This window comes from Chelonoidis abingdonii, chromosome 2, assembly GCF_003597395.2.
Source record: "Chelonoidis abingdonii isolate Lonesome George chromosome 2, CheloAbing_2.0, whole genome shotgun sequence".
Taxonomy (NCBI): Eukaryota; Metazoa; Chordata; order Testudines; family Testudinidae; genus Chelonoidis; species Chelonoidis abingdonii.
In genome coordinates, this window is record NC_133770.1 from 263,238,998 (window position 1) to 263,249,141 (window position 10,144).

The window sequence follows — 10,144 nt, forward strand, 5'->3', positions numbered from 1 at the left end:
GAAATATGGTCACGCATGGTTTCAGTGTTCTCACTGGGACTTACAACATTCAGGGCTTGGCTACACTAGAAATTTCAAAGTGCTGCCGCGGCAGCGCTGCGGGAGCACTGCCGCGGCAGCGCTTTGAAGTGTGAGTGTAGTCAGAGCGGCAGCGCTGGGAGAGAGCTCTCCCAGCACTGCACGCAAACCACATCCCTTACAGGTGTAGCATGCAGCGCTGGGAGCCGCGCTCCCAGTGCTGCCGCCCTGATTACACTGACACTTTACAGTGCTGTATCTTGCAGCGCTCAGGGGGGTGTTTTTTCACACCCCTGAGCGCGAAAGTTGCAGCGCTGTAAAGTGCCAATGTAGCCAAGGCCTCAGTCCCATACAATGGCTAAGAGAGAGAGTTAGGTCAGCTTGGGGAAATCTAGGTTAGCAGAGCCTTCTTAATTTTGTGCACTATATATCTACAGTGTATGCTATTCAGTAAAAACTTTTAAAATATTAAAAACACATTGCTATGCTTGTTCACAGTCGGTCCTTATCGCTAATATGCTTATTTGCCAATAGTGAAGATCGTGAAATTGACACCATCAGATTTATGGCTCTTACTATGCAACAGGACAGGCACACGCATGATCTTTATTAGACTTCCGACAGTGGAATCAGTTTATCATAGCTAAATACGTGATGGATTGAAATAGAACATCTGTTAAGAAGTGGGTAAGTCTCTGTCAGTAAAATGTTATTTAAAATACTTTCAGCACATCATGTTATGCAAGGACAGGACACATCAAGTGGCATGAAATGATGCAATGGCACAACATTTTTAGGCTACATTTCTAATGAGTACATACCGATGCTAAGCACTGATCCTTTCTTGTGTCAAAATTTTAAAAATAGTAGCTAAACTCATAAAGCAATAATCTGGTATTTAAATTCCTTTTTCCTGACGTCAGTAATGATGAATGTTGAAGAAATGTAAATGTCTTCTTCATTCAGTATTATTTTTGGTGTTTTTGTATTTTTCTAGAAAAATCAGTAAAGAAAAAAATTAAAAGCTAAAACAAAAAAAACCAATTACTGTTCTTCAGGCTAGAGGGACTCACCCATAACCTGTTCAACAGGATTATAAATACAGCTATTTGCCCAAATTTCCCATCTTAACTGCTTCCAAAAGAATCATCCATCCAAGAAGTTGCTAAGGAACACAAAACAAAAACAAAAAAGTTTCCAGTCATCAGGTTATAGCAGGAGCACTCTATATACACAGACCTTAACTACACTGTTCACTGTGTACTTTAATTTCTGCTAACTAAACTGCCTCCTCAAAAGCTGTGCAAACCATGGATCCCAAAATTTGAGACAATTGTTTCAATTACTTTTGTTTTCAACAGAGAGTGGCAGTTGCCCTCAGCTCTACCACCATGAGCATTCCTGCCTCTTCTGCCTAACACAGTGCTTGTATACACACGGAAACTGACGAACACAGACACTGCTTTAGCTATGTCATTATAACTCCCCCGTGTGGACATTAGTCTAGAATAATTACCTGCTACAGCTAGGCTTGTCTTTTCCCCCATGTAAACAAGTAAACAGTTCCTACTGGAGTCTGCCAACATTGCTCCTAGAAGGATTAATTTGTGGGGGAGGGAGAGTGAATCAGCAGATAGGAAGGATCAGGAGACACCTGAATATACTTCCAGACCTGCTGGCCCAGGAATGAGGGGACTGAGTTGAAGGTACACATCTCCGATGCCCACATAGTAGAGTTCTGCATCACTTCTAGACTACTGTGCTATCCCATGCCTTTTTAAAATAAACTTTTAATGATTCTAAAGTTTAAATAAAACTGTAGGCAATTCACTTTTGTTTCCTTGTATTTATAGTTTATAACTCAGAGAAAATGCCAAGCTGAGTGAATTAAAACTGAAATCTACTTGTCCTCAAAACAGAAACAAGGCCAATTGCATAGCAACTTCCCCACCCAACAGTGTGCTTCAACTCTGAGTCAGGAGAGACAACCTGCAAGACTGAACAGGCATTCAATCCTTAAAAAGCGACAAAGAGTCCTTAGCCACTCTGCTGAGATGGCCAATTACATGCATTTATACACCACGGTATCAGAGTCACAACATGTGTACCAATTAGTACGAGCTGTCATAATGGTTTTTGTGATGAGATACCCAGAACTCAAAAAGTTTACCAGACGTCTAAGAGCCAAAGGTAAATAAAAAAGACAAAGGGGTGGCCTTACTAATAAAGTCGAAGGGCAGGGCTCTGGAAAGAAGCCTGTAGCGAGGCGGTGGGATACCCCACCGCCCCTCTGAGGGACAAACCTTCCCCAACCCCGCTGTGGGCGGAGCCGCTGGGTCCTGCGCCCGCCCCTCAGAAGTCACGGCGCAGACCCGGAAGTATAAAAACTGACCTGCAGAGCTCAATAGGAGCCCAGCCACTGCCGGGACCAGACGTCTGCGGCCTCTGCCAGCTGGAGCTCACACCCGGCCAACCATGCCTGCCTCGCGCCCGCTACCCCGAGGACGACTGGCGGAGTCTGCCTCACGCCCATTACCCCTAGGACGACTGGCCAAGCCTGCCTCGCGCCCGCTACCCCGAGGAGCTGCTGAGCCCACCCTCGAACACTTACCCAGAGAAGCTGATGGTGTTTGAGACTGCTGGTGACGCTACGACAACTCGGGGGAGAGTGGAAGTAGCCTGGGGGCAGCCGACCCCGGTCTGGCTGTAGCACTGCCAGAGCCAATGTCAGTGCGTTGTGGCCAGGATCCCCACTGACAGCAGCAAGTGTCTGCCACCGCTAGGGCCCTGGGCTGGGACACAGTGGAGTGGGAGGGTCTACGTCCCCCCTGCCACCCCTCCAGGGGTGGCAGACTCCCTTTTTCCCTGGTCTGAGGGGGCTGAGACCTACTATTACTGACTCAGCATTTGTTGCCCCGCCCTGACCTAGGGCTGGGTTTAAGACTAGTTCCACTCAGCCCTGCCTGAGGGCCTGAGCATACGGACTCAGCATTTGTTGCCCCACCCTGACCTAGGGCCGGGCTTAAGACTATTGGTAGCGAGGCAGTGGGATACCCCACAGCCCCGCTGAGGGACAAACCGCGGCCGAGCTGCCCTACAAAGCCCCAGATGCTAGTGAGGGTGTGGGGATTTCTAACAAGGTATTCCATCTTTTATAATCACCTGCTGACTAGGAGGTATTGGATCAATCTGAAGCTCCATCCCCTATATGCTGGAAGTTTGAAGGAATTTTGTCTCCTTCCCTGACGAACCTCTGGATCTATCAGAAGGATTTCGGCTACTCAACCCTTGCCCTAGCTGCTGCTTTTTTTTTTTTTTTTTTGCTTTCTCTGTCCTTAGGTGTCTCTGGTGATGACGATATAGTTTTTTTGAGGCAGGAGAAATAGGAATTTGACATGTTTCTTGAGAGTTAACACTGCTGTTTACAAGATTTTCAATAACAACGACACTGACCAGAGTCTTTTAATTCTACTCTGCAGCTTGGTAAATTTGTGAAAACTCAGGAAAACAACACTGTGCATCAATCAACTTACATTCAATTCACAATAGATGGTTATGTTCACAACTGTAAGAGGCAGAAACTTTTTTTTTTTTTTTTAAATAAAGCTGAAATTCTGGAAAAACTGATACCTTTGGGCGCCATACTCACCAGCCAAAATGTCCCACTTGCCAGTGGATTGTGATTGCCCTGACTTTCAAATGTTTGTATTCATGATGGATTTTTTAAACTCAAATGACATGATTGCATCCTAAGTCGCATCTATTAAAAAGCCAAATAAAAATGTAAACAATCATTTTAACGTCAGAGCCTTTCTGGAATGGCCTCACCATTCTTTACTAAACTGAAGTCATACTTTCTTCCATGGGAGTAAGAATATTTAGTAAAAGAATTCAATTATACTTAAAAGTGAGCTGCAAGTTGTTTAATCAAAACTCACTCAACCAGTAATGAACCCAATGGCCACATACTAGGGGCACTTAACTTTAAAATAATATGGTAACATTTTTCTCTCTAAAAAGTAAATGCTCCTGTGCATTCATTTAGCCAGCAGTTTTCATTATTTAGTTTTGGTTTTTCTCCTATCTAGTTATTCAACACATTCAGTAAATTACATAAAAAAATCAAAGGTTCAGAAAGGACAGCAAATCCTGGCAAAACAAAAACACTAATCAAACTGCAGTATCTGCAGATGTTGAGCGTATGCTGCTATCAAAGCACTTCTGTCACAATACCAAAAAGGTCAGGCAATTAATAATGGTGAGACCAACAGGCAAATGGGAATAACTGATATTTTACCTGATCTTAAAAATAACTTTAAAAGCTAGCTTTTTTTAAAAAAAAAAGTATATATTTGATTGAGTCCTTCTCCCACCACATTTGATATGCAATTTGTCTTCTTAAGCCAGACCCTGCCAACAATTACACATGTTTAACTGTACACAGGAGTAGTCCTACTGACATAAAAGCGTAAAGTTAAGCACTTACATAAATATATGTAGGATTGGGGTCTTGGACTGTAAGATTTTCAGGACAGGAACTGACATAAATAGCAGTTGCATCAGAAAAATGAAGCTTTAAAACTAATTAGAGAACACTAAAATTGTAATTTTCACATTTTGCAAAACTAAAGCCTTTCTTCAAATATCTTTTTTCTTTCAATTCCATCATAGCATTACGTGGTCTTATTTTATGTAGATGTTTAATACCAAGTAACTCTTCTCCAAAGCTAATTATTATTTAAAAAACACTTTGTTTTTACAGTGAAGACTAGTGCCCAAAAGAATGAACAGCAATACCCAGATTTCCTAAAAATGCCTTGAGAGGCAATTCACAATACCATGAGAAAGAGCGGTCAGAAACTCTACAAAAAAAAATAAAGGGTCACAGCACTTAGAGCTATTGTGACCACATACAGTCACATCACAATGTCATTAAGAATGTCGGTTGCTGCAATTTTTCCTTCAGGTTCTTTATTATACCTTTTAGAGCCTTCCCATAGCATCTCTTTTCCTTCTCGTTGTGTTAGCCTCTTTTCTGTCTTTCAGGCTAAAGAGCAGTGCTCATAGTAAGCATCACTTAAAAACTTTTAATTGATCCTTCTTAGTGCTGCTGAACAAAAATATTAGACTTTCTCACAACTTGTTTTGATATATTACTAGTCCCTCACAATCCACACAAGATTTTAGAAAATGTTGGAAGACAAGCTGCCAAAATATTCTAGTGAATAAAAATAGCATTACATGGTAGGAAAACAACCCAAAACAAAATACAGCCATGTTGTTTATTTTGGTATTAAAATAGTTAAAAGGTGGAAGGCACCTTTCAAGGGAAGAAATGGAAAAAAAAGACACTACAGTGAACTCCCACTGAGAAAGATTTCAGGTTTGTCTACATGGGGAAATTATTCCAGTATAAGAACGGGCGTGCATTTAAAGCACATAGCTATTCTGGAATAACTCTCTGTCATAAACAGACAAGAAAAGTTAATAGCACAGAAGTACTTTATATCTCTTTGACTATAAAGGGTTAACAAGTTCAGTAAGCCTGGCTGTCACCTGACCAGAGGACCAATCAGGAGACAGGATACTTTCAAATCTTGAGGGAGGGAAGTTTCTGCAAAACCAGGTTTTCTCATCTCTCCCGATCCTAGGCCTCTTAATAGAGTTCCGAATAGTAGTACTAGGTAGATAGGCGAGTTAGTCTTATGTTTTGTTTTCTCTTGATTTGCAATGGTGTATTTGGGATTTTAATTTGTATTTGAATACTTAGGCTGGGAGGGTATTCCCAGTGCCTATAGCTGAAAGACTCTGTACCTATTCCATTTTAAATTTACAAAGATAATTTTTACTGTTTTTCTCTCTTTAATTAAAAGTTTCTTGTTTAAGAACCTGATTGTTTTTTTATTCTGGAGTGAGACCCCAGGGGATGGGGTCTGGATTCGCCAGGGAATTGGTGGGGAGAAAGGAGGGAAGGGGGAGAGAGAGGCTAATTTCTCTCTATGTCAGGATTACTTTCTCTCTCTGGGAGGGGGAAAGAGAAGGAGGGAGGAAGGTGAATTTTCCTCCCTGTTTAGGATTCAAGGAGTTTGAATCACACAGTGATCTTCCAGGGTAACGCAGGGAGGAGAAGCCTGGGAGAGGCAACGGTGGGGGAAAGGGTTTACTTTCCCTGTGTTTAGATCCAGAGGGTCTGGGTCTTGGGGTTCCCCGGGCAAGATTTTGGAGGGGACCAGAGTGTACCAGGCACTGGAATTCCTGGTTGGTGGCAGCGCTACAGCTTCTAAGCTGGTAATTAGCTTAGAGGAATTCATGCTGGTACCCCATCTTTTCGATGCTAAGCTTCAGAGTGGGGAATTGTACCATGACACTCTCCGTATGAACATTCTTATTCTGGAGTAAGTATCCATACAGGGTCCTATTGCAGAATAACTTATTCTGGCCCACTTTCTTGTATAGACAACTCCTTAGTGATGTGAAGATAGTGCTCAAAGCTATTAAAATCAGTGGGCAGACTCTCCATTGCTCTTGAGCTACAACTGCCAGAAGGTAGCTCTAAATTACGCTCAAATGCGACAGTCCTCTAGGAGCTGTTCCACAGCCAAGAACAGCCGTAACTATATAGCGTACTCTGGCCTCATCTGCTGCACCCCATGGGGGCTGTGAGGAGGGAGCAGCATAGCTCTATTCTGGCAGTCCTGTGGCACTGAAGAAAAAAAACCTTACACCAGGAGTATTCTCTGGTGGCTGGGGCTGCCCTTTATGTTGCTCTGGCAGTGTAAAAAGGCTGCAGAATATAACAGAATTTAGCCCACTGAATTTACAAGTAAAAGACTTCTTCAGTCATCTAATCATTCCTCTGCCAGTGCAGGACTGTTCCCTACTGTATGTATTAGATTAAAAACTATTTTAAAATCTATGCCTGTATAGCTAGCTAATATGATTTTAGGCTATTACAAAAATTAAAATTTAAACCTTTCACCGTTCGTGTGGTTGGTTTTCTCCCCCAATACACCTTTCTCTTCAACTCACAAAGTGAGCATCCAGTCAGTTTCACTTTTTGATGCTCATGCCCTAGCATGATTCTGTAATATTTGAGTTGCAAACACTGCACTACTTTCATAGCTTATTAAAAATATAGAACATACAGCCGTTTAATAAAACTTGAGAACATAAGATGGCCCTATTGGGTCAGGCCAAAGATCCATCTAGCCCAGTATCCTGTCTTCCGACAGTGGCCAATGCCAGGTGCCCCAGAGGGAATGAATAAAAAGGTAACCATCAAGTGATCCATCCCCTGTTGCTCATTCCCAGCTTCTGGCAAACAGAAGCTAGGGACACCATTCCAAACTTACTGGTTTGTAATTTAAAAACAACAAAGCACAGAACTAAAACTATATTAGGTTTGGTCTACATCACAGATTTATGTCAGTATAAATATATCGCTCAGGGGTGTGGAAAATCCACACCCCTTAGTGACAGTTATATCTACAGCCCTGAAAATTTGCTGATACCCCCTTTATATCAGCAGATATCTGCATCTGTTTCCGCATCGCGGATGGATGTGGATCCAAATTTTATATCTAGAGCTCTGCAAATCTGCAGATAGCCGCTTTATATCCACATCTGCAGATATGTGCAGACCATGTTTGCTGACTGGACGTGGATACAAACTTTTTATCTGTGCAGGGCTCTAGTTATACCAACCGACCTCCTGGTGGAGACAGCCCTATGTCGATAGGAGGTCTCCTGTTGACATAGTTACTGCCACTTGAGGTGGAATACCTATGCCCACAGGGATGTAAGTAGCATCTTCATTAAGTGCTATAGCTGCGCTGCTACAGTGCTGTATGTGTAGACAAGCCCTTAGTATGCAGCACAAGTGAACCCCAATCTCGACTGGAGCTTCTCGGTGCTACCACAATACAAACTATAAATGGCAGTACCTTTTAAAATGAGATGTCTACTATTTCTTTTCAAAGACTATTTCAGTCTAACAGATCATCTCACTGTTCAAAAGTTTTTCCTCACAGACCACATTTTCTTAATTCTACCCCATTATTCTTAGTTACATTTTGGTGGAACAAAAAGGGAACTCCTCTGCCTACTTAGTGTTTTTTACATGGTTAATGTTCTTGTACATGTTTACATCTCTCACACTCCTTTTAGGTATTTAGTCAAGTTGTACATATTTATAAATCTGCTCCTCTTTCTTTGTAAGTCAAAGTTGGACTGTAAGGTGGAGAATTTTTTTTCTCACTTTCCTTCTCTTCTAGTTTTCCTAACCCTTCATCATTTCAAAGGGCCCCTCCTGTGACTTCATAGTGACATTTCAAGTATTTGCAGACAGTTACATCTATGCAGTTAGCTATTTTTAGTCTTCTCACATCTTCATGACAATTTTGTGGAGATCAATTTGTGGGGGGGGGGGGGAGGGTGCTAAAAACTAGAGTCAGTTATACCCCTGTGTACGTGGCTCAGCACAGCATTAATTGTGTGCCACCACATCACATTGGGAACCTACCTAGTTGCCTAGCCAGTATCACAGCTGTTTTTCAACATTACTCGGAATGCACAACCCCGCTCCTCCTCCCCTGTACCTGGGATTAATTCGGGCTACACTATTTATACACTGTTGCTTGTCCTGGACCAGGGTGGGCACGGGGCTTTACACGAGCCATCGTTGAGCCAGGCTTTGCCACAAGGCGATTACCAGCCAAAGGGCAGGCACAACCCGAGCCCTGAACGCAGGAGGGTTTCTGGCCCGCATCTCCTGTAACTCCGCTGGCCTGGCCCTGGACAGGAATCGCTCAGAGCCCCGCTCGGCGGGCCTGTGCTACGCAGCGGCCTAAGCCCGGCATCCAGGACAGGCCCTGCCGTCTCCCCCCGCTAGGGTGGGGGTGGGGGTGGCAGCTCCCGCAGCACCGGGCGGCGTCAGGGCCCAGTCTCGGCGCGCCGGGGTCAGGCTGCCCGCCCGGTGCCCAACCAGGCCCGGCTGCCCCCCGACTGGGCACTCAGCAAGGAGCGGGCCCCGCGCCAGATCCCCTCCCGCGGGCCTTGCCTGGCTCCGACCCCCGCCGCCGGGCCCAGGTCCTCCCGCTGCCCGTCCCGATACCTGAGTCCCGCCGCGCCGCGCTGGCCTGCTTCTTGGGACTCACATGCAGCCGGGCCGGGCCGGAGGCCGCGCCACCTGCTGGTCGGAGGCCGCCTGCACCGCTCACGGGGCTCCCTGGCCGCGGTGCTAAGCGCCTGGGCCAGTTGCGGGGCAGTCGGCGCCAGGGGCCCATGACCACAGCGGAGCGCTAGGGCAGCCGGCTGCGGCCCTGCCCTGCGGGGAGACTGCAGCCCCGCGTGGGTGCAGGAGCTGGCGGGGCTGCCGGACCGCTTGGCTTGAAGCGGATTCCATTATACAGTTGCAGGGATTTCCCAACACCCCCCCTGCCCCTCCGTTTTGTGAACTAGTTACATGCAGTGTTGCCAAATTAAAACATTACTACACACTTTAGAAGCATATACAGCATATGTAGCTGAAAAAAGTATAATAGATTTGAAAAGTATGAACGTAGACTCGCTTCCTTATACAGCTGTTGTTTTTTATAACAATGTCAGTGCATTCATTTCAGTGATGTCGGCCAACCTAATAATGTCACATTATGATTTGTAAGCAAAGTCTAAATGGGCTCTTCCTGACAGCTAGTGATGAGCTGGGAGTAAAGGCTTCAGGAGTAGATTGTATTTACCTAATCTACCCAGGTATCCAGCAAATAAGTTGCCCAAGGGATAGATTTTGGCTGGGGTTGGGTTACAAATCACTTGAATGAGGGGGGCAGGGTACTGAAATGTTGTTATTCTTGTTGTATAAGTAAAGGACAGTAGAATTATACTTAGCCTGTGCTGACTGAGGGCATCAAGAGCAAGGGTGGGGACAGGTGTTTTGCTTGATGGTCTGCTTCAGTCACAAGTACTAGTTGACCTGCCCCTTTCCACTGATTAAAGACAGATCAGGTTTTTGGTTTGTTAAGTGACCACTACAGCTGAAATCATCGATAATCAGGTCTAAGTGCTTAGACCTGCTGTGGGACAGTGTTTCTGTGGAAGAGACTGCCCAGCCTGCATGAGCAGTGAGGTT

At 44.6% G+C, this 10,144-nt stretch overlaps 1 protein-coding gene across 5 annotated transcripts in view; it reads right to left on the bottom strand.

Moving 5' to 3' along the window:
* The window catches only part of ANKRD46 (ankyrin repeat domain 46), a 28,291-nt gene extending 19,109 nt beyond the window's left edge, over window positions 1-9,182 (bottom strand). The window contains exons 1-2 of one of the 5 annotated variants that reach the window (XM_075063138.1): window positions 9,131-9,177; window positions 840-1,011 (exon numbers count right to left, since the gene is read on the bottom strand). The gene's annotated coding sequence lies outside the window, so the exon portion shown is untranslated. Of the gene's footprint in view, window positions 1-839; window positions 1,012-4,504; window positions 4,563-9,130 lie in introns of those variants that run through there. The other 4 variants (XM_032801561.1, XM_032801584.2, XM_075063137.1 and 1 more) reach the window with 4 other exon arrangements.
* Window positions 9,183-10,144: the final 962 nt, after the last annotated feature.